This window comes from Phocoena phocoena, chromosome 9 (genome assembly GCF_963924675.1).
Source record: "Phocoena phocoena chromosome 9, mPhoPho1.1, whole genome shotgun sequence".
Classification (NCBI taxonomy): Eukaryota; Metazoa; Chordata; class Mammalia; order Artiodactyla; family Phocoenidae; genus Phocoena; species Phocoena phocoena.
Genome location: NC_089227.1, coordinates 71,432,349 through 71,456,832, shown reverse-complemented (window position 1 = coordinate 71,456,832; position 24,484 = coordinate 71,432,349).

Here is a 24,484-nt window from a genome sequence, read left to right as displayed (position 1 = left end):
TGAATGAATGCAATAGATACTTTAAAATGTTGTTCCTTTCGGTAAGCTCATCTAATGTCATGTGGACAAAGCCTTATGTATCCAATTGTGTTAGAATTGCTATGACAGTAAGATGTATGTGGCATAAATGGTAAAATATATCACATGGTATTTTTCAGAAACATAGTTTCAAACAAAGATCCCCAGATTGAATGAGTCATGGATTTGGGGTTCTGTGCAAATTCTGCCTTTACCTTGCAAGTTTGTCACTGGGACTTGTGCAGATATTACCTCATCTGTAAAAGTATCTAACCAGAATTGGTTAGCTCATAAGTTCTTTTCAGCAGTAAAATTCAAATAGTAGTACAAACTCAAATGTTATGAATTCTTTCTTAATTGATGACAAATAGATACCCTAAATTATTCTTTAAAGCCATTATACAATTCTGAGGTATAGAAGCAATGCAGATCCATAAAATAAATATTCTCAGACACTGACACCTTAGCTTTGGTACTATGGACTGTCACATACACTACTGCTTCTTCTGAATTTTCATCATTTCACTTGTCATCTTAGTATTTAAAGATATCATTCAATTGCATCTTTCTTTTAAATAGAAAAGATGAAATAAAGGATGAAAGTAGAGATGACAGATGGAGGCAAATATTTCAATTCCTACAAAAATAGTTAGGTTTCCACTCTTTGTAGAGAATAATAAAAGTCTGAAAGACTAGATGTAGACAAATGGTCTTTGAAAGTAGAAACCCACTAGGCAAATAAAAATTGAGATAGCATTGACATTATATGACATGAGAGTTAGTTCCTTGAGAGTAGGGACCATGTTTTCTTGTATTTCTTTCAATCATTTAAAAAAACTTTTCTAGAACTTATCTCGGTATTGGACAAATGTGCTCTGTTAATACATGTTGATCAAAACATGTATATGTTGATCAAAAACGATGAAAAGAAAACAACCCAGAAAACAACAGATTTTTGGTAGTACATACAATGAATATTTATTAATTATATAAAAATGCATGCTGTTAGGGATTGAACTAAGCACTATGAGGAATTTCAAAACAATAAAATATAATTCTGCCTTGGATTATTTAACAGTAAGCATAAGAGTTCATAAGGGGTCATAAGCGAGAAACCATGTAATGTAAAATGGCATCTATATACACAGAAAATATTGGGGTGTCTCAGAAATACCCATAAACAGAAAACATTGAATGGCTGTAATGTTTTAAAAAGAGTTATATTTTGTTCACCCAGTAACTCATTTCTAGCCTTACAGTCACTGTCTCTTGGCTCAGTCATTAATCCTACAGGAAGTGATCACTTCATGATCAGCTTTATTCCTGACAAAAAAAAATATCATATTGCTCAAGGAGGAATCTGCTTATGTCTAAAACTAGCAAAAGAAAAAAAAAAGCAACAAAAAGTTATTGCACAAACTTTGTCAATACCCTAGATGTATTGACACATTTTTTTAAAATAAAACATGCCTAATAATTTCTCAAGCTTTTAACAGACAGGTTCTCTGTGTGTATGTGTGCATAGTGTATAAATTGACTATGTGCAATTCCTACTAATTACTACAAAATTCTCCTCTTCTTTGTGCACATTTATACTTATATAAACACTTGTATCTTCTTACATCCAGGCCCTTTTTCTCTTTCTCCTCTTTCCTTTTCTCCATGTCCTTCTTAAAATAAGTTTGAGAAACTAACCATGAAAGTCTGGCTTCCAGATGTAAACACTGTCCCTGAGGACTCAAAACTTAATGGTAGTGACTGCAATTGTGTACCTCATTAAGAAGAAATGTGGTAAAAGTCATAATAGAAAGAAATAATTAAGGAGACTCAATTACTTCTGCCTGGGGAGGCATAGGATTAAGTTAAAGTAGACCCATGCTTTTCCAAGTTAGAGAGGCATCCTGAACACAGAGCTTACTGGGCTAAACATTGGAAAATAAATGATATCACATAATTCATGAACCACCCTAATTCTCCTTCCCCTGTTTTCTTTTCCCTCACTGAACACCCAGGGAAGACTAGTTAGGGCTAGAATTCTAAATAAAGTAATACTATGATCCTCTAATATTAAGACAGGTGGCAAAAAGTATGCTGGACAAGGATGGGTAAGATTTCAAAAACTGACAAAATCACAATTCTTATTACTAGAATAAATCCACACCTCAGAGTAAGAAGCAGAGTCAAGAGGGACATAATGATACAAAATTCCTCAGTTGCTGATTCCTAATTGAAAGGAAAATAATTCAAAGAGGCAAATTTGACCAGCCTAAGTGGATGCGAATTAGTCTATTTCCCAATCGTCTTGACTTTAAGCCGTGACTCATCAAGCTCCTTAGTGTCTTCCTGCAAATGCTTTGTGAATCCACACATTTTCTTTCCATTCTCCCCACTACCACCACATTCCAAGCACTCACACTCCACACTTGGACTGTTGCAATAGCTTCTCTACCAATTTTCCTAGCTTTGTATTCTTTTACAATCCATTATCAAAACCAAGCATGGATTTGGTCTTTCTGAAACCCTGAATTATTAGTAGTTTCTTTTCTAAAATTTTCTGTTTAACCACTTCATTTAAGATAAAATTGAAAATCCTCCACCTGTTATCCACAATTCTGATCTCACTCTCCTTATTTACCTTTATTTTGCTTTCCTCTACCTCAGGAGGATCCTCACCATTCCTATGGCCTTCCATGCTCACTCCTGAGTGGTACCCAGGCTTGTGCCATACTTCCGCCTAATAGATTCTTTTCCTTCTCTCCACCTTTGCAAACTCTGACTATCCTACTATTTTCACCAATCACTGTATCTCATATAGAACTTTCAACTTTCTGAACCATATTCCTGGGGAAGATGTTGTGTGTGAACCCTGAGGTATAGAGAAGACCATCAATGGCCACTGTGTTCAGGAAATGCTTTCCTGAGACTGTAAATAAGTATCAAATAACGGGCAGAATTTGTACAGAGATGACTGAGTGCAGCTACTTCTCTTATAAAGAGTGACAGCTTAAGGAAGTGGTAAAGTCTGAGGGACCCTAATTCAGACCATCTTGGTTCAGAGTCTGTCTCTGTCACTTACCCTCTGCATCATGGGTCAGTTACTTGATATGAGTTTGGCTCAATTTTCTCCTAATAGAGTGGTTACAAGGATTACTTAGTCAGCACTTAGTAAATGTAAGCTATGCTTGATATTATTAGTAATACAACAAAATCATATCCATGATATGATAGCTTAACAGTATTGGTGAATAGAGAGATTCAAGATACAAAAATGAAAGAATGTAGGCAAATTCTTGGAGGCTTGCTGGCAAGATGGTGGAGTAGAAGGATGTGACCTCACCCTTTCTTACAAAAACACCAAAATCACAAGTAACTGCTTGTCAGTGAACAACCATTGACAAAAATCTCACTGGAACCTACCAAAAAGATACCCTACATCCAAAGACAAAGAAGAAGTCACAATGAGATGGTAGGAGGACCTCAATGGCGATAAAATCAAATCTCATAGTTACTGGATGGGAGACCCACAAACTGGAAAATAATTATACCATAGAATTTCTCCCATGGGAGTGAAAGTCCTGAGCCCCACATCAAGCTTTCCAACCTGGGGGGTCTGGCAATGGGAGAAAACCTCAGTGAACCTGGCTTATAAGGCCAGCAGGTTTTGATCACAAGGCTTCCACGGGACTGGGGGAAACAGAAACTCCACTCTTGGAGGGCACACCCAAGGTCTCATGTGCACCAGGACCCAGGGAAAAAAGCCATAGCCACGGAAATCAGAGAAGAAAAAGAAATAAAAGGAATCCAGATTGGAAAAGAAGAAGTAAAGCTGTCACTGTTTGCAGATGACATGATACTATACATAGAGAATCCTAAAGATGCCAGCAGAAAACTACTAGAGCTAATCAATGAATTTGGTAAAGTAGCAGGATACAAAATTAACACAGAAACCTGTTGCACTTCTATACACTAACAACAAAAGACCAAAAAGAGAAATTCAAGAAACAATCCCATTCACCATCACATCAAAAAGAATAAAGTACCTAGGAATAAACCTACCTAAGGAGACAAATGACCTGTACTCTGAAAACCGTAAGATAATGATTAAAGACATTGAAGATGACACAAACAGATGGAAAGATATACCCTGTTCTTGAATTGGAAGAATCAATATTTTCAAAATGACTGTATTACCCAAGGCAATCTACAGATTCAGTGCAATCCCTATCAGAATTACCAATGGTATTTTTCACAGAGCTAGAACAAAAAATCTTAAAACTTGTATGGAGACACGAAAGATCCCAAATAGCCAAAGCAATCTTGAGAAAGAAAAATAGAGCTGGAGGAATCAGGCTCTCTGACTTCAGATACTAAAGTTTGTATACTACAAAGCTACAGTCATCAAAACAGTTTGTTACTGGCACAAAAATAGAAATATAGATCAATGGAAAAGGATTAGAAAGTCCAGAAATAAACCCAGGTCCCTACAGTCAATTAATCTATGACAAAGGAGGCAAGACTATACAATGGGGGAAAGACAGTCTCTTCAATAAATGGTGCTGGGAAAACTTGAGAGCTACATGTAATAAAAAAGAAATTAGAACATTCTTTAGCAACATACATAAAAATCAACTCAATTGGATTCAAGACCTAAACATAAGACTGGATACTATTAAACTGTTAGAGGAAAACATAGGCAGAACACTCTTTGCCATAAATCACAGCAAGATCTTTTTTGAGCCATCTCCCAGAGAAACAGAAGTAAAAACAAAAATAAACAAATGAGATCTAATTAAACTCAAACGCTTTTGTACAACAAAGGAAACCATAAACAAAATGAAAAGACAACCCTCAGAATGGGGTTGCAAATATGGAGAAAATATTTGCAAATTATGTAACTGACAAGAGATTAGTCTTCAAAATTTACAAACAGCTCATGTGGCTCAATATCAAAAAAGCAAACAACCCAATCAAAAAATGGCAGAAGACCTAAATAAACATTTCTCCAAAGAAGACATACAGACGGCCAAGAGGAAGATGAAAAGATGCTCAACATTGCTAATTATTAGTGAAATGCAAATCAAAACTACAGTGAGGTATCATCTCACACTGGTCAGAATGGCCATCATCAAAAATCTACAAACAATAGATGCTGGAGAGGGTGTGAAGAAAAGGGAATCCATCTACACTGTTGGTGGGAATGTAAATTGGTACAGCCACTATGGAGAACAGTATGGAGGTCCCTTAAGAAAGTAAAAATACAGCTACTGTTTGATCCAGCTATCCCACTCCTGGACATATATCAGGAGAAAAACATGGTTTGAAAGGATACAAGTACTCCAATGTTCATTGCAGCACTGTTTACAATAGCCAAGACATGGAAGCAACTTAAATATTCAACAATAGATGAATGGATAAAGAAGATGTGGTACATATACACAGTGGAATATTACTAACCCATAATAAAGGATGAAATAATGCCATTTGCAGCAACATGGATGGACCTAAAGATTATCATACTAAGTGAAGTAAATCAGAGAAAGACAAATTTCATGTGATATCATTTATATGTGGAATCTAAAAAAAAATGATACAAATGAACTTATTTACAAAACAGAATGAGAGTCACGGAGTTAGAGAATGAACTTATGGTTACCAAGGTAGATGGGTGGGGGTCAGGGATAGATTGGGAGTTTGGTATTGACATGTACACACTGCTATATTTAAAATAGATAACCAACAAGGACCTACTGCATAGCACAGGGAACTCTGCTCAATATTCTCTAATAACCTAAATGGGAAAATAATTTAAAAAATAATACCCATATATATATATATAACTGAATCACTTTGCTGTACACCTGAAACTAATACAACATTGTAAATCAACTATCCTCCAATATAAAATATAAATTAAAAAATAAAACAAACAAAATCAATGAATAAAACTATAAAAAATAAATAATCAAAAAAAATGAAGGAATGAATCACAAAGAATAAAGGTCCTGGGAGATGAACAAAAGAGGGTCAGGACTAAGTGAAACATAGCCAGCGAATGCAGTCATCGGAAGAGTCAAATATGGTGGTCCTTTCTATTAGACTCGCTTTCTCGACAACTTTATTCACTCCCATCAGCATGACAGAGACAAGCACACTGTTAATGGCAAGTGGGATACTGACAACAGTGGCTTACTAGTTAATAAGAACAGGACAAAAACATTTTCCTACATAAATTCCTAATCCCCACAGCAATCCTAATAATTATACATTGTTTTCCCCACTTTGAAGATAGGGAAACTGGGAAGCTGAGAAGTTATTTGCTCACTCACACGGATAAACATTTGTAGAAGTTGATTAATTAAATGCTTCCCATATTTCAAACTCCAGCAGAAATCTTTCCTGAAACCTAAATTCCAATTTTCAATTTCTGGATGGATGTTTCTCAAAGTTGAAAATGTTCAACAAACATATTCTTCCCTAATTTGCTTTCCGTCTATTCTGCCCCCTCAAAGAATAATCTCTCCTCCCTCTCTACTCCCCTAACACTTGCTTCCTTTCTTTTGGCATTTGCCACATTTTGCCTCTAGCTGCCCTATAAAGGTTAATACACAGTGATGTCAAGTTGACCACCTCGAATCAAATGAATGCAGGCTTCATTCCCCCATGGTGGTCCATTCTTGTACAGACACTGAGATGAGCAGTTCCTGTAGCAGAACAGTTAGGCTGGTTTCTCAAAGTTATACTTTGCTGTGATATATTAAAAGGGATTTTCTGTCTGCTTCTATTGTATGAAGAAATGAACTGAGGATGTGACTAATGTAGATAGTGAAAAGGACTCAGGTCACTACACTCAGAAGAGTACTGGAATGAGGAAACTTGAGAAGTGTAGAATATATCGCAAAGGTTTCTCCTTCAGAGATTAGTTTTCCCAGATGTTTTTTGGGAAGGTATATGCATTTAATGTTTCTGATATGTGAAAAACAGTTCTATTAATTACAGTTCTTACCTAACTGTTAGTAAGAATGCCAATTCCATATTTAAGTCTCAGCAGTGCCGGGAACGAGTAAAATGTAGTTCGTAAAATTTTCTGTTAAGATTTAAGAAATCAGTTAAAAATTAACCTTATCATGGATGTTGTCTGTTTGCATTTCTTCTATAGCATATAAGCCTCCAGAGGATGGGTAAACTTGCAATGCACACCTACGCTCTCGTGTGACAAGTAGAAGGTGACTGTGCTGGTGTGTAAAAATATAAACTCACAGTGCTTCTCAGTAGATACTAGTTGAAACTGTGTGTTAAGACGAGCTATTTGTGGGAGAGAACATAGATTTTTAAAAGAGTACAATGTTAAGTCTAAATGAGAGGCAGGAGGTGAGAAGAAGATGAGAATACAATGCGGTCGTTGGGAAAAAGAAATCAGAGCTGTCAAAGGGGAATTGGGAACAAAGAAATGTTTTCCAATACCCTTCACCTCCTCTCTCCGAATCCTTTGGGGACTGATAACCTGCTTCCCAACTCTACATGGTTCTGTTGGAGCTTCCAATCACTGCACACTGCCACATGGTCATAGGGATGGATGGACGTGAGCTCTGATGGGTCAAAGTTAGGCCCAAGGAGAGCCCTTCTTAGAGATTTACAGAGTTACTAGAAAAGAGAAATTCTCTTTCCCTATGATTCACCAACTGTAAGAATGTGACTCAAGCTGTGAGTAGTCATATTCTCTATCAAATGGACAGTATCCTTTCTAATTAGGAAAGAGTGACACACGGAAGGAAGCTGACTTCAGAAAAGATGGTGGAATGACAAGAACTCTATTAGTTAAAAGAATCAGTTTGACTAAGAATAGACACACCCCTGTTCTTCCTAGTTCCATGAGCCAATACACTCTTTTTGCGAAAGCAATTTTTAGTTGTTTTTTTTTTTGGTCACTTGTGATCAGATATCGTGGTTAAAATAGGAAACAGTTGTCAGAGGCATGACATATGTTACTGTAAAGTCAAGAGACTGAAGTCAGAGACACAGTCTCTGCTTTTAACTTTAATTCCTTACCAGAAATCTCTGAGAGTGTAATTTCATTATACTACTTGGGATAAAAGCTAGTTTTCAAGTCATCTATTAAATACCACTTAAAACTAGGGTTATATTTTGAAACTTTTTCTTGACCCTTAATACCACCACCACCACCACCACCCCACACACACACACTGGACAGACTCTCTGGATAGTTTTGTTCACAAATACTAAGGTCCCAGTATTATAATCCATCTAATTTAAAGAAATAAAACCATGAGCCACATAAGAAAGTTAACTTTTGTTCAATCTCAGTGTTGTGACTAGGAAAACATTTGAAAAAATTATTTTTCTCAGTTGGGATTGTCATATGGAAGGCACATCTTCTGCTCTGAGTTCTTTTGCTCCAGGTGGTGGAATTAATCACAACATTGCTTTCTGGGGCATAGCAGGAATCCTTTTCTCACTCTTAGGACATTTTTGCTTTTGTTTCTGTGACTTGAGTCAGCCTCTTGGAGTATTATAGTTTGGCATGGTATATTTTTATTCTGACAATTAGCACCCACATTATGCACTTTCAGTAGTAAAAACTCCATCTCAGAGCCAGAGAGCATGATTCCCATTCTTTGTTAGGTTTGTTACATGCTTTAAGAAATTATAAATTTCGATTGAGTTTTCTGATTTGAACATTACATCACAGCAATGTACTTGCGTAAGGGAAGGTTCCTGGGCACTAAGGGCATATATTTAAAGACATACACTGTCTGAAGCCTAAATGCTTAACTTTCTATCAAAACATGATCTAGTTAGATTGGACATGGCTCATCCATGTCCAATCTAAAATGAGAGGAAAAAACTGGAGACAAACAACAAGCCCCCAGATTCTCTTTTCTAACAATTATTCTTGGGAATCTTTCCTGCCTTCAGTAAATATGTCAGTGATCATTGGAGGACTACTTCCTTCTTTAACCCCTGCCTAGAAATATTCAATTTGCAAATGGCATAAGACACAGAGTGGTAGAGTTATACCAGAAGAAGAAAGAAAAATGCCTCTGTGTGAAAGGCTGACTCTGCTATGTAATCAGAAAAACAGGATCCATTATTCACTTTAAATTTTTAAAAAATGACAATAAAGTGTCACTTACTATTTTATTAAAAATATATAATATCTTATATATATAAGTACATATAAAGATAAAGCAAATTTTATACCAGCCTTATCTCAAGAGCTAAATATTCTCAAAATAAGGTCATCTTAGCACCTTGACAATAAGGTGAAATATGATTAAATAGTGGAAAATAAATTAGCTTAGAAAATAATAAAACATCATTCACAATGAGTATTCAAAATGTGAAACTAGCTTAAATTAAACAAATGGCTAGTGCCAAATAATTTAGCCTTATTAGAATTGGATAAATCTATTCAGTACTAACATAAGTGCATAGAAAGTATAATGGATGAAATACTCCCAAACTATTAACTGTTTCTTTAGTTATTTCTTTGGAAGTGATTATAAATAAGGAGTTAGGGATAGAAGAGAAACTTTCCTGGTTTACCCTGTGTTTTGGGTTTTTTTTGTTATTTTACATTGTATTAAATCTTTTACATTGAAAGTTTATTACCTTATGATTTGAGTAATTATAATTTTTAACTAACTTGAGTTACATAATTATTTCCTAATCTATTTACCAATAAATGTATACTTGTATGGAAATTCCATTTATAAATATTCTAACACTTTATTAAGTATAGTTCATTCAAAAATATGCAGGTGAAGAAATGGTTTTTAACATCTCATTATAGGTTATGTGTTCTATATATTTTGTATTTCTCCAAATGCCCAGTATACTGTTCTGTACATAGTGAAGATGGTAGATTAATGAACAAAAATTAAAAGTAAAAAATAACTAAGATATGTATCATGGTACACCTTAATTTTTAGAAAAAAAGAAAAGAAATAGGTTGAGGAGGCTTTTTCAAAGGAACAACAAAAAGACCTGTTATAAAATTTTAAAGTTAATTTTTAAGGTTAAGAGAAGCTCCTGCATTCATTCATTTATTTAACAAATAATTATTGAACACACTCTGGACCAAGCATGATTAAAGATGCTAGAGATTCAATGAAGAACACGACTAAGTTACTGCCATCATGGAATATGCACACTGAGATCGAACGTGAAAACAGTACCAAAGATCCAAGCAGCCAAGGAAAAGGGCAACATAATGGCATGATGAGTTACTGCCTTGGGGTAGGCTTGATCAGACACATTCTGGGCCTGACCATGAAGTATGTGATTATAGCATAGTGACGACTCAAGGGGGACCCTGAATGCCAGTTCCATTGAACCCAGTATAGAAAAAGCAGAGCAGAGGGATTTCCCTGGCGGTCCAGTGTTTAAGTCTCTGGGCTTCCACTGCAGGCAGCAAGAGTTCGATCCCTGGTCAGGGAACTATGATCTCGCATGCCGTGCAGGGTGGAGCCAAAAAAAAAAAAAAATAGAAAAAGCAGAAATACCTGGCCCTGGACTCCTCTCACTGAACTGATCCCTAAGTCTGCAAAGGTGACCGCTGAAATTCAGGGTCTCTGTGAGAGCAAGGGAGGCAACAAGGAGATGTATATCCACCTTCATGGCTCTCTGAGCTCACAGAATATCTGTCCTGCTGGTTTGCTGGGTCAGGGGTATAAAGCAAGGAAAAAGAAACCTAAAGCTGAGTATCTATTTTTATTCTTGTCAGTCTTTGAACTTGGATCAGCATTTATGTTCACTCCCAGTCTCACAATTCTTCAAGATAGACAACTTTTTAATTATCTGATTTTCAACTGAAATTCTTATCATGAGACATTAACTAAAGGATATTTGTTAGCTAGGGTCATTCAAAGCTGAGGGAGGTCCAGGCCACATCAGTTTTCTTAGTCCCTAATATATTAAAAAATGAAGGGAAAAGCAGAATTATAAAAATGTTGATATATTAAAAATATTTACGTGTAACAAATTAACCCTTTTAGCACATGCATAAACCTCATGGACATTTTGTAAATGAAATGTCAAAAGTCTAAGTTTGATGGCCTTCATTCATGTTGACCTTCACCTTTTAAGTTAGCCTCAGAACAAATGCCTGGAGCACAAGAACCCTCACTCCACTTACCAGACTTAATGCATATCCACCGATCCTCCCCTTAGTGCTAATTTTGCAAAGTATTCAGAAATGCTCTATAAGTTGTCATTTCTTATAGCCATTCTCAATAAAAGTGAAGGGCATGTTAAGTTTTGGCTCTAATAAGGAAATTCTACAAATCAAAATATTTGAGAGAAATGAATAGATACTGTACTCTTTAGACTGGTAGGTCCCAAACACAAAACCATGGACTAAAAAGTCCCTTGGAAACTTTTCTAAAAATACAGATTACCAGGCACTACCCACAGGGATTCTAATTCAATAGATACAAGATGGAGTCCAGGCAATTCTGTCTTTTAAAAACTCTTTAGTAATTCTAATCAAAGAACAGATTTTGTAACCACTGTCTAAAACTCTTCAGTATATACTATTTTAGCTGATTTTTATTCTATTAATATTTTGGTATATCCTTCTGGTCTTTTTTCCCCCCAAGCATAGATCTTTTGTTACATAGTCACACTAACACTGTGATTCCATTTTCTTTTCATTTTTTTCTTTTTTAAAGTTGAAATGCATCCATTTTTACTATTTTAAAAATTCTAACTCATTTGATTATTCAAAATGCTGATGTATGTAAATAATCTACTTAACATACATTACATTTATAACTCAAAACAGAACAGTGTAACCAATGTGCAAATAATATTAACAAAGACAGAGGTTGGGATATTTTAGATTAATAAAAACTGAAAACTATGCTCATTTGAAGATTCCATCATGATGTTGGTCAAATCTAGATCTCTAAAAATCTTAACAAATGAAATGGAGGGGATAGAATTCCAACTGCTTTTCTATACTGTAGGTGAAAGAAGTTTTAGAAGGTCCATAAGAACTTTTAGAATGTAATTCATGAACCTGAGAAAGTGAATGATTATCTTGTATGGAAATTTGGAGTAGGACGTTTAAGGAAGTCTATGTTGAGAATAAATTTAAATACTGAAGAGGCCATGGAAGAAATGACTATTTTTTTTCTTTCTTAATATTATGTAAGAATTATCTATTCCATAGTTTTATAAACTATTTTTTCATTTTATTACAATCTATATAAATACAACTTAAGTTGAATTTCATTCCCAAACAACTAGAAAAACAACACTGTTTGTTCCATTTCATGTACTATAGTTACCACCACTGGGATGAATAATATCTAAAAATGAATTTGTAAACAAAATGTAAAGGCAACCTATCAAATGGGAGAAAGTACTTGTAAATCATATATCAAATAATGGATTAATACCCAAAATATATAAAGAACTCATACAACTCAATAACAGAAAAACAAACAACCTGATTAAAAAGTGGGCAGAGGATCTGAAACAATTTTCCAAAGGAGACATACCAATGGCCAACAGGTACATGAAAATGTATTCAGCATCACTAATCATGAAGGAAACGCAAAGCAAAACCATGAGATATCACCTCACACCTGTTAGAATGGCTACTACCAAAAAGACAAGAAATAACAAGTGTTGGTGAGGGTTGGAGAAAAGGGAATTCTTGTGTACTGCTGGTGGAAAAGCAAATTGGTGCAGCCATTATGGAAAATAGTATGGAGGGTCCTCACAAAATAAAAAATAGAACTACCATATGATCCAGCAGTTCCACTTTTGGGTATTTATTTGAAGGAAACAAAAACAATAACTCAAAAAGATATCTGCACACCCATGTTGACTGCAGCACTATTGACAATAGCCAAAAACATGGAAACAAACTAAGAGTCCATCGATGGATGAATGGATAAAGAAAACATGATTTTATACATATGATATATATCTCATATACATGATATATATCATATGTATACAGTTACGCCTTGAAGAGCACAACTTTGAACTGCATGGATCCACTTATACATGGATTTTTTTCAATAAATATATTTAAATGTTTTTTGGAAATTTGAAGCAATCTGAAAAAAACTTGCAGATGAATTGTGTAGCCTGGAAATATTCAAAACCTAAGAAAAGGTTAGATATGTCATGAATACCCAAGTTATATGTAGACACTACTCTATTTTATCATTTACTGCCATACAACACATAAATCTATTACAAAAAATTAAAATTCATCAGAACTTACACACACCACACTTACAGACCATATACGGCACCATTCGCAGTTCAGAGAAATGTGAACAAACATAAAGGTGCAGAATTACATCATAACTGCATAAAGTTAACTCTAGTGCATACTGTACTACTGTAATAATTTCATAGCCGCCTTCTGTTGCTATTGCAGCGAGCTCCTATTGCAAGTGTCTGCTTAAAACGCCATGTGATGCTTCTCATCTCCATGTGAGAAGTTCTCTCTTCAGTAAATTGTATATCACAGTAAAAATTGATCTCTTGCAGTTCGCAACTATTTTTCATAGTGTTTAGTGTAAACCTTGGATAGCACCACGAAACCATACAAAGTGCCACTAGTAATGCTTCAAGTATTCCCAAGCAGAAAAGTCACGACATGACAAGACGACGTTGGATTGCTCGATATGTACTATAGACTGAGGTCTGCAGCTGCAGTTGCCCACCCTTTCAAGATAAGTGAATCCAGCATAAGGACCATTGTAAAAAAAAGAAAAGGAAATTCATGAAGATGTCACTGCAGCTATGCCAGTAGGTGCAAAATCTTTGCACTTTTGGTGAAATACTTTTTTCTCACATTGGAAATGCAGCTCTTATGTGGGTGCAGGATTGCTATAAGAAAATCATACCAATAAGACTCTAATATAATTTGAGAAAAAGCAAAGTTATTATACGACAACTCAAAGCAAAAAAAAAAAAAGGCTCTCAAGCTGAAGAATTTAATGCCAGGAAAGGATGGTTTGATAATTCTAGAAAGAGATTTGGCTTAAAAAATGTCAATATAACAGGAGAAGCAGCTTCTACCAATCAAGAGATCAGCAGAGGAGTTCCCAGATGCCATTAAGACAATCATTGTGGAGAAAGGGTATCTGCCTGAACAGGTTTTTAATGTAGACTAAAGTGCCCTACTCTGGGGGAAAATACCACAAAAGACATTTACTTATTAGTGAGGAAGAGAAGTGAACAGCAGGATTTAAGGCAGGAAGGGATGGGCTAAATCTACAGTTCTGTGCAAATGCAGTTGGGTTCGTGATCAGGACTGCCCTCATCTATAAAGCTGCTGACCTCTGAGCCTTGAACGGAAAAGATCAATACCAGCTGCCAGTCTTTTGCTTGTGCAACAAGGGTTCTGAACAATGAGAACCCTTTTTCTGGATTGGTTCCATTGATGCTTTGTCCCTAAAGTCAGCAAGTACCTTGCCAGTAAGGGGCTGCCTTTTAACGTTGTTTTGATATTAGACAATGTCCCTGGCCACCCAGAATCACATGAGTTCAACACCGAAGGCACTCAAGTGGTCTACTTGTCCCCCAACACGTCTCTAGTTCAGCCTCTATGTCATGGGGTCATAAGGACCTTTAAAGCTCATTACACATGGTACACTATGTAAAGGATTGTCAATACTATGGAAGAGAACCAGATAGAGAGAACATCATGAAGGTCTGGAAGGATTACACCATTGGAGGTGCCATTGTTGTTACAGAAAAAGCCGTCAAAGCCACCAAGTCCAAAACAATAAATTCCTGCTGGAGAAAACTGTGTCCAGTCCAGACGTTGTACATGACTTCAAAGGATCTAGGACAGAACCAATCAAAGAAACCATGAAAGAGATTGTGGATATGGCCAAAAAGATGGAGGAACTGAAGAGCAAATAGACACCACGCCAGAGGAATTCACAGAAGACAACCTGATGGAGATGGGTGCTTCTGAACCAGTGCCACACGAAGAAGAAGATGGAGAAAGCAGTGCCAGAAAACAAACTGACGTTAGACAATCGGGCAAAAGGGCTCCTATTATTCAAGACTGCTTTTGACTTCTCTTACGACATGTACCCCTCTATGATACTGGTACTGAAATTAAAGCTGGAGGTGGAAGAAGGACTGATATTATAGAAAAACATATTTAGAGAAATCAAAAAGCAATAAAGTCAGACAGAAATCATGACGTACTTCCATAAAGTAACACTGAGTGCGTCTGCCTCTCCCTCCTCTGCTTCCACCTCTTCCACCTCTGTCACCCCTGGGACAACGAGACCAACCCCTCTTCTTCCTCCTTCTCCTCAGCCTACTCGATGTGAAGATGATAAAGAACTTTTGATGCCACTTCCACTTAATGAATAGTAAATAGCCATCATGCCATACAGTTAATAAACTTATCTACTGTGTATGTGTGTGAGCATCTGCATGTGGAAATCTAATAACTGCACAGCAAGAACTGTATGAGATGTTTTCATGTCATTATTATTATTGCCTAAGTATTCATCATGTAGAACATTGTGTGCAAGACTTGTGTGCCTATCCTTATATAGGCATAGGTGAGTGATATTTAATAAAAATGTGTTAGTTTTCTTATTTTATAACTTTGATTGCAAAGAATTACATTACAGTACACTATGCCTCTCATAGAGAAATTGCCTATCAGCTTATCATCACAGGTAAGTGGGTTTTTTTAATGCAACAATGTTTCCAATACTGTATTATGCATATGACCATAATATGGTATGCCATAAAAATTTTATAATGATTCATTCACTAGTGTATAGGCTAGGCTACTGAGAAGCGATTGTATTGATTACACTAGGTACTATAAAGCAATCATTTCTGCTTCTTTGTTATCAATGCATGATACACAGGCAAGATTCAAATACAAATAAGTTCAGAGGTCAATGACCCAGATTCAGTATGTCACTTCAAGATGTCAGAGACTCAGGCTCCTTCTATCCTGTTGCTCTACCATGACCTACATTGCCCAGATAATCTCATGTCCAGGGTGACTGTGCCAGTTCTGGCCATCATGTCCACATTCCTGCCAGCCAGAAGGTGGAAAAGGAAGAACATACCTTCTCTCAATAAGAAAACATCTTAGAAGTTGGACATACCACTTTCCCTTTCATTCCATCTATCAGAACCTAAATGTACTAGATCACTCCTGGATAACAAAGGCAGGAAAATGTAATTTTTATTTTTTGGATAGCATCTGCTCAGTTAAAAAAATCACAAATTGTATCACTATAGAAAAAGGGAAGAAGGGATATCAAGAAATAATACATAGTTTCTTCCTCAGAGGTTAAAATTCTATTGCAGTAGGTTAGGCTATATTTAGTAAGGAAATTGACAAATGAGATTGCCAGTAAGAGTTTCTGGATATGCAAAGAGAAAGTTCATCTTTCTTGCTGATTTTCACACTACTACTAGCTCAGGATGATATTTTCAAATATTCTTGTGTTAACTATAGCTGGAAACTGTTAGCCCCCAAAATAGCAATTTCACTTTCAAGGAATAGGAAATGAAAGGGAAAGCATCAGAGTTTAGGGGACGATAATATCTTCTCAAATTCAGATTTATTTGCTTTGTTTTCTTGCTTCTCATCCATGAGCCAAAATGATAAATATGTGGGGTATATTTCCTAGATTCTCTTTTCAATGCCGAGTTTAATGTTAACTTTAATGGATTCTGTTAAAGGCATCTCTTTGACTCTCTGGAAGCATGTTGGGGAGACCCTGGTCTGGAGACCTAATTGCAGCAAGTCTCAAATGGGGATAACAGAAGCCAAAGACCAAGCTGAGGGTATTTAAGGTGATTCATCTTCTAAGATAATGGCAGCCAAGAATGGGAGCAATTGGCTGCCACCAGAACCCAATTTTGAGCAAATAAGTTACCATAGAACCGTAAAGGAACAGGTACACTGATACTGTTATCAGTTAATTACAAGCTCAAAACGTTTCGTTCCTACCACAAAAAAAGAGTCTCATAGGACAAGTAGCATCTTAAAATTCAACATAAATCCATTTCCTTGAACATTTTTAGGTTTTTAAGTAATTTTTTTTAAAATACAAAGAGGAGTAGTAGAGAAATCAGGCAGAGAGCACTTGAACCAAGTGTATGGAGTTAACATCAGCAGTAATGGGGCAGATTGATATCAACGTTCCCCAAAGAACACAATCACTGCTATGGCATTATTGGCCAGAAAAACAAGTAAATGGTAATCTAGATCTGATCATGAAAAACATCAGTTTTATTCAAATATCTAGCCACATATAGTGCCCGTATTCTGTAATCTCTAATAGTGTATTTAAGTCATTAATCTTGAGTATTATAGAGACTCTGTCTCTCCTAATTACTCTTCTTTTTCAGGAAGTTGTGAGTTATTCTGGGCCATTAATGCCACCCTGTTTGACATGGATTTTCTTTTTTTTTTTTTTGCGTTACGCAGGCCTCTCACTGCTGTGGCCTCTCCCGTTGTGGAGCACAGGCTCCGGACGCGCAGGCTCAGCAGCCATGGCTCACGGGCCCAGTACTCCGCAGCATGTGGGATCTTCCCGGACCGGGGCACGAACCCGAGTCCCCTGCATCGGCAGGCGGACTCTCAACCACTGCACCACCAGGGAAGCCCGACATGGATTTTCTTAATCCTTGTCTACCCAGAGCTGATGGAGCATCCAGATGAGACCTAAAGACTACACGATCTCCTTCTTCACTGAAATCCCAGGACCCCACCGCATCCCACACAGGAATCTTGGATATCAACACGTTCCCAAGTTGATCTGACGCAAAGGAAACATTTTTGGTAGTTTTAGGTCATTCGTTAGCAGTAAAGAATTGCTCAAGGCATATTAGAAGTCTGAATGGAGAAAATGGAGAGAAGGCTCTGGGATAAAGGGCAGAAGTGTTCTGAAGATCACTTGACTGTCATAGAAAGGGAAAGAAAAAAAGTAGTTGAAATCAAACTTGTTAACAGCAGAGAAACAGAAGCAAACATTAGCACGTTCTAAGACCACAGCATTTCAGGAGGAAAAGAGAACACTGCCCGCAACCCAGGACACGACAGTTACCTGAGAACCTTCCATTTCTTATTTTTCCTTCACTGGGTTTCCTCCTCAGGTGAGATAAGGTGGAGAAGTCACAAATGCATCTTGAGAACATGACTTTAAAGGCTTCAGCACAGACCCTTCGCTGCTCTCACACCCACGGGAAGAAGGAACTTGAAATAACCTCTTCCCTGTTGTCTCAGGAGAAATTCAGAAACAATGAGCTCCTACATGAAGATTAAACTTTGAGTTTCTTCTTCACTGTCTCCAGGGGCCCTCTCTTCCCACAGATGCCCCCAAATTCTGCTACAGCCTGGATAATGTGGGCAACACTGTCCTGCCCGTACCAGACGCACGTAGAGCAGACTCTGTTACCTCCGCTTGGACTACGGGCTTGACTCAACTCTCCTAATATACTCGTGACCCCTCACCCTTAACCGTGGCCTCACCTTAGAATCACCTGGAGCACTTAATTAAAACAACAATGGTGTTCCCACCCACACAAATTGACAGAATCTGTGGGGGAGGGCACAGGTGACAAGAGTTCTTAAAACTCCACATGTGATCCTCATTGGGAGCCTGGGCTGAGAGTCACTTATCTAAGCCTTGCTTCTCAAGCTTTAATGTGCATAAAAGCACTTGGATGGATGTTAACTAGATTTGATGTGGTGATCATTTCACAATATAAACACATATGGAATCATTATGTTGTATGCCTGAAATTAATGTGATGTTATATGTCAATTAAATCTCAATAAAAAATTACTTGGACATAAAAAAAAGAAAGGAAGGAAGGAAAGGAGAGAGAGAAAAGAAAAATACGAAAAGGAGAATTAGTCAGGATCTAGTCCTTCCTAGAGTTCTTAACACTAGGCCAGAATGTGACCTGGAATGTTTGAAAAATATGACTCTTCTTAGAAGGAAAAATCAATGAAAATAACACTTAGAAGAGATTTTAAGTACACATTATTTTTTTTCTCTGCTCAAGGTCTACGTTACAATTGAAGGAGAGGAGCTAATATTTAAATTTTTTTAATTTAAAAAATAAAAATGAATTTGATTATTACGAGGATAAAAGACATCTTAAATGACAAAAGGATGTTCTAGGCAGTAGTAGCTGCCCTGCTTGGGGAATTTTCTAGAGCAGGGACAGAGACAGAAACACGGGGATAGGGCATTCAGCTAGGCTCTTGGTAGGAGTTTCACAGCAGATAAAAAACCCCTTTAAGATCACTAATGATTCCCTTAAGTATTGAATGAAGATCCAACTTAACACGTACAGTGATGACATAAATAGAATGTGTTTTAAAAGCCAAGAAATTTCCATAGAATCCAATCATTTTTAATATGATTGAATGTTTTAATATATATCTCACCACAAATTTCAGTTGAAAAACTTTACAGTACTGTCCCTTCATGCCCAGATGTCTCCAATTGCACTGATGTGCAGTGTGCCACTGAGACTCGAACCATGCATTTTTCATCCCGATGTTTTAATTGCATGCAGACGCCATCGCTGACTATTAACAATGATGATTGAAGAGAGGTATTACTTTTCATTGTGAAGGTCAGATTTAGTTTTTTTTAATCTCCTTTCATTTTGGTCTCATTTCATTTTATTCTGTATTACCTTATGACAGGAAAATGAAACAAAAGGAAAAGGAAGTTTACACACATTTTATTTTAAGTTACAGTTTATATGAGCATCAGACATGAGTGTTTTATTTAATTCTTCAGGTTGATACCTTTCTGGTTTCCTGAAATATAATACCCATTAATCCCTGTTTGCAGACACCTTGAAATATTTATTGAATAATACAATACAGATTCTAAAACGTAATCTTCTTTTATGAATACTGGCACAATTTCACCCAGCTCTGTGGAAGATTTAAGAAAAATGGCAGGGCAAGATCAGACATTGTTTACATCTCACCTCCAGCAAGATATAACTTTACTCTTGGCTGACCTTTAAGCAAAAGCAATGGTTATGTAACCAAGTAAGCTAAAAACTAAACAGGAAAAGTCACAGAGCCGGGAATGAACTACAAACTTACACTATTTGTTAAACTGAGATTTTTATCATGTTCCTCAAAGAAACACTAAAGTTTCCCAAATGGAAAAATGTGACCAATATTTTATCTTTGCTATCTGAATGTATACATAAATATTTCAGTATTTAAAGGAAGTTATTTAGGAGTCTACTATAAAATGCATTGTAGTGTTTTATATAATGTCAAGCAGTATCACTCACTGCCTGAATAAATGAATCGTATTCTATCTTCACATACATACCGGTTATAATTAATGTTCATGTTATATTGCTCCTAAAACATACATTCTAAGATTGTTCTTTTGTTTGTTTGGTTGGTTGGGTTTTTTTTGCTGTATGAGGGCCTCTACTGTTGTGGCCTCTCCCGTTGCGGAGCACAGGCTCCAGACGCGCAGGCTCCGAGACCATGGCTCACGGGCCCAGCCGCTTCACGGCATGTGAGATCTTCCCGGACCGGGGCCGAACCCACATCCCCTGCATCAGTAGGTGGACTCTCAACCACTGTGCCACCAGGGAAGCTCTAAGATTGTTCTTAAACAGATTTATCTTTGAAGAAAGTTTTAAGTATAGCCTTATCCAGGGGCAGAAGAAAAACTTCTTAAAGTCGTTTTTTAGCTTTATCATTTGCAGCATATAATCAAGTTAACAGTGACTATAGGGCTTCCCTGGTGGCGCAGTGGTTGAGAGTCCGCCTGCCGATGCAGGGGACATGGGTTCGTGCCCCGGTCCAGGAAGATCCCACATGCCGCGGAGTGGCTGGGCCCGTGAACCATGGCCGCTGAGCCTGCGCGTCCGGAGCCTGTGTTCCGCAACGGGAGAGGCCACAACACTGAGATGCCCGCGTACTGCAAAAAAAAAAAAAAAAAAAAAAGTGACTACATTTTATGTTCAATAGGGAAAAAAAACAATTCTTGCCAAGGAGGGAAAAAAAAAAACAAACCAGAAGAAATGGCACAACCTGGAAATACTCTAAGATTTTGAAAGATCTTGGTTTTAGTAGTATATAAATATCTTTAGCAAATTATAGCTTCTTTTTGATGTCCCCATAATCAGAGTATGTTTAAATTTTTGCCGAAATTGAACAGTCATCTAGTATATTTTATATTTCATATGTAGTTGAATCTTTAATATATGTTAGTACTTTAAAAAATCTTTTAAACAATGAAGCTATAACGTGAATTGTTATTGAAGAAACATGAAAAGAAAGCTGAAGAGTCAGAAGCAAAATTGCATTGAAAATGTATGACTTGAATAACATGTTGGGTGCTGTGCATTTGCAGATGAACAGGACACATTGCTTATAGTCTAGTGGATGAGACACAAACAAGAAATAAACAATAAAAGTACAGTGGGATGAGTAGTATAACAGGAAAAGTCATATCCTAGTACCTTGCAGGGGTACTTAAATGAGCCTTGGTAGAGGAAGGGTCATTGGAAGAAAATTTCTTGCCTGAGTAGGAGCAAAAATGAGCCAAAGGGAATATAAGCCCTCATAACAATAAACGTAACTTGGTAAGACTATCATCATGGACATCAGAAGGTGAAGGGTGAGGCTGAGGAAGAAAGCAAGTCTGGAACAGCCCTGTAACTATGTAAGGAGCTTAAAACGTCTAAAAGAATAAAAAGAAATAAACCAACAACCACACCAAAGGGTTTTAAACTGGGGGCTGACATGATTGTGTCGACTCTTTGGGATGGTCTTTCTGGTTGCCTTTGGAGAATGAATGGAAAGAATGGAAGACTAAAATCTAGGAGGAGAGTCAAGGTTGGGAGCTGTCTTAGGGTTCCCCAGAGAAACAGAACCAATAGGATATAAAGATTTACATAAAAGGAGATTAATTATAGGAACAAGTTCACAGGGATATGGAGGCCGAGAAGTCCCACAGTCTGCTCCCTGCAGTCTGAAGAACCAGGAAAGCTGGTGCTATAATAATTCAGTTCAATTCCAAAGGCCTGAGAACCCAAGGTAGAGAGGGGTGGGCTGCTTACTAGTTAAGTCCCGGAAACTAAAGGCCCAAGAACCTGGGGCTTCGATGTCTGAGGGCAGGCAAAGATGGAGGTCCCAGCTCAAGGAAAGAGAGAGAACTTGCCCTTGTTTCACCTTTTTTTATTCTATTCAGGCCCTTAACAGATTGGATGATGCACCCCACATTGGTGAGGGTGAATCTCTTTACTTAGTCTACTGAATGAAATGCTAATCTCTTCCAGAGACATCCTCACAGACACACCCAGAAATAATGTTTTATCAGCTATCTGGGATCCCTTAGCCCAGTCAAGTTGACATAAAATAAACCATCACAGGAGCCCATGTGCATTAATCCAGGTGAGAGGTTGCAACAGCACTGGGGAAGGAGAGAGGATGGAGTTCCGAGCTTTAGAGGAGGTATTGGATTGAATGTACTCAGTGAGGGAAAGCAAAATAGCCATGGAATTCAGTGAAATAGGACCATGGAAAGAGGACGAGGTATAGGGAAAGATGATGATGAATGCAGTTTTAGATCTGCTGTCCATCTTTCAAAGAGCCTGGATGTGCATGTCAAATAAGCAACTGGATACATGGGGAAATCTGGATAGGCATTATGGAGTTTTGACACATAAATGAGGCAAAAAATTGACATCTTTTCCAAATACAGTTGACCCTTGAACGAAGCAGGGGTCAGGGGTGCCAACACTTCCTGCAGTTGAAAATCCAAATATAACTTATAGTCATTCTCCATATCCATCGTTCTGTATCCCTGGATTCAACCATCCCTGGATCATGTAGTACCGTAGTACTTACTATTGAAGAATCCCATGCGTAAGCGAACCAGCACTATTCAAACCCATGTTTTTCAAGGGTCAACTGTATACATGTGCAACTCAAAGAATGTCACTATCTAAATGCATTACATAGACTTTTTTACTAAAGCAATAATATTCCAATCAGGAAAATAAACAATGGTGTGACCATAATACCTTTTTGGGAGAAGAATTGGAAGAGTATCAATGAAATGTAAAAAACAAAACAAAAACAAACAAACATAATAAGATTAGGCTGAGGATGAAATATGTAACTAGGTCCAGAATTTGTCCTTTATTAGAGACACAAGGCTTAGCAACTGTTTTGATGTTGCTCTTGTGTTTTATTTTTTTGTTTTTGTTTCTGGAGTCAGTTGGTCTTGGTAAGATCACTCAGCTTTTACAACATTGTAAGGCAATTTGTATTAAAAACCAGCTGTAACTATTTCCCACGGAGGAAAGATCCATAAATTACAGCTCAGGTTATTTGTCAGTTATGTAGTTTAAAAATTCTTTGGCAGATAGGATTAAATTGTGAGAATTGATCCTGAACTCCAGCTGAGGGGCTTGTGAAATTATAAAGATAATATGTTCACTACAGCATCCCCTGCTGCCCAATTTAAAGGTGCTGGGTAGGAGGTCAGTGGAAAGGGAAGGCAGTTGGATGGCACTATTTGAAATATTTTAAATACATGTTTTGTGAGAGACTAACATATTATGTAAAGGAATAATTATTATTTTTTTTTGCTAAGCACAATCTTCATCCAACCATTTGATTTATGAATGGGAGATTTCACTAAGAGTCTTGGGTTTTCCAGTCAATCCAGTTTTTAGCAGAGCATTTTTTCCATGGTATAATTTTTAATGCCTTGTCTAGTTTTCTTTTTCAAATGACTAATAAGAAAGGCTTTATTTTCTCCCTACTTTTTCCTCAACAAAGTATTCTGTGGCCTAACAATTCTCACATAGACAAACTTGCTTACAACTTTCTGCAGGGATACTTAATCACTTTATGAGCATATTTGCTGCTCAGAAGCAGCGCTGAATCTCTTATTTTTAGATCCCAAGGTTGTTACCCTGTAAGTCAGCTGGGTGAATCAAAACAAAATAAAAAACATGACATCCCTGGGTTTTTCTTTGGAACAGCCAGGTATCCTGAAATCAGACGGTTAATTACATACAAAAGCCACCGTTGCTTGATTGATTTGTTCAGGAAGGATTCTAGGTATATACAAAGATACAGTGTAGTAGCAAAATAAAAATAATATCCAACTTGTAGGAAGAATGGAAGGAAAAGAACATGAAGGAGGAAAGAAAGAAGGAACCAGGAATGAGGGCAAGACACAAGATACACGAGGTGGTATCCACTTGCAAAGGATGAACTTAAAATGTTCTCTAAGCTTGAGCCATCAAGGAGAAAACTGTATTTAATTACAAAATTGACAGTATCTATGGGGAAAAAATGAAGCATTAGTAAAGAAGCCTGCCAAGTTTTGATTTGCAATCTGAGAGGAAGAGAGGGGATCCTTTTAAAAGGAATGAACAACAAGCTCCCATCGTTACAGGAGAC